This window comes from Mytilus galloprovincialis, chromosome 3 (genome assembly GCF_965363235.1).
Source record: "Mytilus galloprovincialis chromosome 3, xbMytGall1.hap1.1, whole genome shotgun sequence".
Classification (NCBI taxonomy): Eukaryota; Metazoa; Mollusca; class Bivalvia; order Mytilida; family Mytilidae; genus Mytilus; species Mytilus galloprovincialis.
The window spans coordinates 95,104,380-95,110,123 of NC_134840.1; the positions used below are offsets into that span (position 1 = coordinate 95,104,380).

The 5,744-nt window shown below is 30.9% G+C and overlaps 1 long non-coding RNA gene across 1 annotated transcript; it reads right to left on the reverse strand.

Moving 5' to 3' along the window:
* Nucleotides 1-969: 969 nt before the first annotated feature.
* On the reverse strand, nt 970-5,744 carry LOC143069447 (uncharacterized). The gene is made up of 4 exons (XR_012976400.1): nt 5,300-5,744; nt 3,840-4,438; nt 1,792-1,947; nt 970-1,221 (listed from the first exon to the last, which is right to left on the reverse strand). It is a non-coding gene; the product is annotated as an uncharacterized LOC143069447 (long non-coding RNA).

Consider the following 5,744-nt stretch of genomic DNA (forward strand, 5'->3'; position numbering starts at 1 on the left):
TAAATGAAGTTCATAATTTTTATATACTAAGTAACATGAACCCCATCAAAAACAGGAGGTGTCTCACGTGCTCCGGAAGGATAAGCAGATTTATTCCACATGTGGCACCTGTCGTGTTGCTCCGGTTAAAAGGGTCTCAATGACTATCAAAACAATAGAATATATATTATTATGTAAACATTGACTGGAGAGAGTTCTATTTCGATTCTTTGAACATCATTCAAAAAGAGTCGAGCATTGATGCGTGTAAAAGTACTACCTTATTAATTGAGAATAATACAACTTTAGACAAGATCGCTATTTTAGTGTCTAGGATTTTCAACTTTTTTAATAGAGTCCCCGTTTAGTGATCATCATCTCCAATAAGGAATAATTTAATTTTGGGTGTAAAGCGTCATCTGATTGGCTGACGTTATTTTGTTATGAACTCATAAACATAATTTAGTCATGTGCCCGTGACGTCATCAACGTTTTTTCATGGTTTTCTACGGTTTAAAATGGAAATTATAAGAAATAACGCGCGTTATTCAGTATTCACCACATTTTTTATGTCTCAAATATATTATAACTAGATCAACTATGCCACACGCTCCAATATTTAACCTTTATTCTGTATGATTCCACGTTTTATGCATGCAAAATATTAGGAAAAAAACAAATAAATTCATTGTTGTATATAAGTACATATTTTATTGCTTGATCATTATGAACGCTATTTTGAAATAAAGATTAAATATTATATCTTGTATTTTGTGTGTAAACATTACAATGTATAAACTTTTAATCATGTTTGCTTTGATATTAATAAGTTAATCTGATAGAATTAGTGTGTATAATTTAACGGAGACCTATCAAATAACATGATAAAAACAAAAACAAACCTAACGAAGAGAAGAGAAATAAAATATTATACATCATTATACAATATTGTATCTGTTTGACAACTGCACGCTAGAAATAATTGCCGATAGTAATCGTCGATCTCGGCCGTCAATCCAAGTACGATTGATGCCAGATTTTGATATTCTACTTTTAAGATGTGTTTTCAACAATATTTTCTGCAATGTTTTATGAATAAAAAAAAGTTTCACAACACTTATGTTCGAAGATGGATAATAAAGTTCCTCAAGACTGATTTCCATATCTGGATTAAAAGGTCCACCAATACTGATTCCTTTAGATCGTGTGTACGTGCCCTCACCCTCAATTATTGACATTAATCTGAAAAAATAAATGTTATTTTTTGGACAAAATGTTATCAAAATATTTGCAGATGTTGCGTCCTGCAATGACTTGCATTGTATAATACTGTCTGAGAAACTGAAAACTGCTTCACAGTAAAACTGTCTTACATTGAATCTTTATCTGTATATATCAATTTGAATAAAAAAATAATAGAACGGTGCATAATTACAATGCCTTAAGCATTGTTAAGGAACATGAAATTTAAACCCGATCATATACCCGATATACATGCAACTTTTTTACTATCACAACCACTCTTTCAGAGGTCTGTTGAAAGGTAAACTTTCTGGTCTATCTACTATAGTTTTCTAGAGTTGCTTTAAATTTTTCGAACTATACATGTCGTGCTTACTCATATAGCATATACCTATTGTATATTGTTTAAAGATTTTCTCGCCCTCAGTATGCACGTAATAATTGCCACTGGACATTAAGAATGCCTCACTATACATACAGATTTACGTGTTATTCTGATGGAAACTGTGTCAATTACAATCCACAAATAAACTTAGTGTATGTCAACATCTGTTACAAATTAATATTTACCTTTGAAGCCTCCCACAATAACTTCATCAAGATGTACAACGTCAGATTGGAATCATGTTTATACTGATAAATAACAGTGAAAACAAATTTTTGATGTGTGCCATGGTTAATGGCACCAGTTACGTGTGTTTTCATTGGAATGGTTGAAGCAAGGTCCTGCAAAATAAAAACATGTTTACATGCTTTTCTATCTGACCTAAGACAATTCAAATTCAGCTCAAATATAAAAATACAATACATGATTGTTTTCCTTCAATCATTTTTTACCATGACGAGTTTTAAAAAAATATCTTTGTTGAAAAATCATCTTAAAATAACATACAATTTTGTCTTATTTTGATATCCTGTCCTTTAATGTCGTGATTTTATAATATAAACTACAATAACTATGAGTATATAAGGCAGCAACCATTTGATTTTCTGGGGGGGGGGGGGGGGGGGGCTATGGTTTTTTTTGGAAAAAAAAGTTTGTTTCCAGTTTTTGGAGAAAAAAATAATTTGTTTTTGATTCTGAGAAAAAAAAATTGTTTGTTTCACCCTCAGCTGCCACTATATGTAATGATAAAATTGAAAAGAAAAAATTGTTTTCGACTTGTCGCGAAAAAAATAGATTGTTTTATATATGTTAAATATGTCCAGAAAAAAAACCCCCCCCCCCCCCCCCCCCCCCCCCCGAAAATCAAATGGTTGCTGCCTAAATAACACATTCAGATGATCTTTTGTTTTGTTAAAATTACTACAACTTATAATAATACAAAAAAATTCCAACCCTTGCATTATTACTAGTATAAAAAGTCCATGGTTACAGAACTGACTAGTAATTTACGTCCCCAGACTAATTATAAATAATAATTTTCCTAGGAATTCAAGTTCATCGTATTCCTAGATAAAAACGTCCATGTCCTTTTTTTATCATAAAAATATTTATGAATCAAATCATTTACATATGAACAATGGAACTTCAAATGTTCTATAATTATTTAAGAGATGTGCATTTTGATTTTTAATCAAATTCATATTCCCAGTCTAATTTTCCTAGAAAATCATGTCCATGTCATTAGGAATATAGTCCCTAGTGTAAACAGTGTATAACTTGCATGTTTTATTTGATACACTTTCCCAATGAAGTTCTTGCTATTAAATGCATGAAATATTAAGTAGGGGTATGTTATTACATGTCAAACAAATTTTGGTGCTGAATCTTTATGTTAAGTAGTGAATTGGTCCAGTTCTAAAAGGTCAAATTTTATCACGTCTGAAGCTGTCAAACTGAATTTTACACCCCCTTAACACAGAATTGTCAATATTTTGAGTTAGAGCTGGTAGAAGTTTCTATAATTTTGATATTATTTGTCTCACTGGTAGTACACTACACTGTAAAAATCTTTTTGAGAAAGAGCAGGTGCGATTTTTTTAATTTGAATTTATTGTCTAAAAGAAATGCACTACGAAATAACTGTGGTCTCGGGCCATTATTATTCCTAGGTAAAAATGTCCATGCCCTTTTTTTTAAAAGGGTTTGAAAAGTGTTGTGTTTTATCATTGTTTAAGAGTTTTGCATCAACTTTTATTGCCTCATCCTTGTAAAAAGATTTGTCTGAAATAAATGTGTTTTTTTTTTATATAAAATGCACACTGTTTAAAAATATTACAGAAACAATTAACCACTAAAAACGTTTCTATATTTATATAAACATATATTGTCTCTAAGCTAGAAATGTTTGTACTTTCGTCTTTTGGAAAAATTGTACGGAGACAAACTACACAATTAAAGACTTATTCTCGGAAGACCTTTTGCATATAAAAGCTTATTCCATCGAAAAAAAGAACACATGATTAAAATTATAAGAATTTTGTCAAAAACATGGACAGTTGAGAATAAAGATATATACAACATGTATAAGTACATGATTATTCATAAATTTTGTTCGTGTCATTTATTTCTCAAAAACATACGTGTCCTTATAATGACTGCATGGGCTGCTTTTTAGAATAAAATTATGAAAATGAATTAATCTCAATCAAAATGTATCATAAACAAAACTTACTGATCTGATTTTAACATGACTATAAAACTTCCTCCAAATGGCGTAAAAAGATGTTGTAGACATAAAATTATTGAAATCCATTATCTGTTCGTTTCTATATGCTATATAGATTTCTTTCTTCCGCATTCCAAAAGGCAACCAGACTTCTTGTTGATGAGGTGGCCTTTCTCCACGTTGAGCAATGTATTCTCCCAACCAATGGATATCTGCTTGCTTTTGTTCACTGAAAGACTGGCCCGCTTGCGAGTTTCTTGTTAGGCTACTATTCTGCCATTTTGTCCTGTATCTGTAAAAGCTACTCTATGTTATACCATGCCCTTGTAACCATGCTTGTTGACAAACCACATTTATACGAAAAGTAAACCTTTGATTACATGTACTTTCAGATGGTGGTTGAAAGTCTTCAAATTTTCCAGAAAACCACTGTTCCCTTTCTTCCGTGTCTAGAGTTCAATATAATGTTCTCAATTTCTTTATAACTTTTCTTTCATAGAATTGTTTAGAAGTACATTTTCTTTCGCATCCACACTTTTTCGTAGCTTTCTTTAATGCCAAAGAACCTACTTTTTTCATTATCATAGTCGTTGTGTTGGTTTTATCTGAAATGGTAAAATGAACCTTTGTTTATAGTTTTTTTTTTTTAAAGAACTCATACTAGAAACCATTATTATTTTGAAAATTGATTTGACTTTTGTATAACATTAGTTGCGAATGAAATACTTTTAGTGGTCTATAACCGGCAATAATAAATTGAAATATTACACATGTTTGTTCTTTTTTTATATGATGCTTACATGTGTTTGAAGAATATACAGCCGTTAAATATAAAAAGGAAGAGGTGGTATGATTGTCAATGAGACAACTCTCCACAAGAGACCAAATGACACAGAAATTAACAACTGTAGGACTATACCGTTCGACCTTCAACTATGAGCAAAGCCCATGTTATTCGTTAACAAAAACATTTAAGGGATTGACAGCAAGGGGAAAATGTAGAAATGGTTCATAAAAAAATTGTACTCCATAAACAATTTAAAGATAAAAAGAATTGTTTTTATTAACTAAAACATTCAAAATAAACTATTTTTTCTTTTACATTAATATATATATTGAGTTAATTAATTATTGTCTTCATTTGTTTTTGTTGTTGTTATGCTGTAAAGTTTATATGGCAGTAAAACTTTCAATTTGAATTTGAATTTGAAAATTAATTTTAGATTTATGTCAATTATTTATAAAATACAAGAAGTAATAACGACGTATCAAATAGTTTGTTATTGAAACTGATAGATATACCGGATTGATTCTTTTATAACTTGAATCTAGTTAATCAGTTGTTAAACCAGAAAAAAGTTACTTCTCGTACTATTTAACGATTGAACAAGATAATAAAACAAACTGTATTTGTAATATAACCGTATAACACCAAGAAATTGGTTTTAATCAATAATGCAACGAACCTCTACGTCCCTTTGAAACTGGTTTACTATTTTTGAAATTAGGATGTTCATATTCCAAATAATCAAAAGGTTCCGACTGTGTGGAAGATCCACTTGTTGGCAGTGTTGAGCTAATGATGGACAAAGTATCTGTACTATTAGAATCCGAATTCCGTTCAAAAAGATCTTCTTCGCACAAAACAGGTGCTCTTACGGGTGGCGGTGGTTCATCATCAATAAAATCATAAACTGCTGGAAACCTTGTGGATGTGCCTTCTCTCCACATTATCTTGTATAAGTGATAATTCTTCAGTACTGTTTTCGCAAATACTTGATGTTTCTAAGTCACTCTCCTGAAAATTTCTTCTATGAAATGAACCCACACTGTTTGCCATAGTTTGTTCACTAGATTGCACAAAGACCGATCTTTCTTCAATCGAACACTCGTGTTCAGTAACATCCAAGG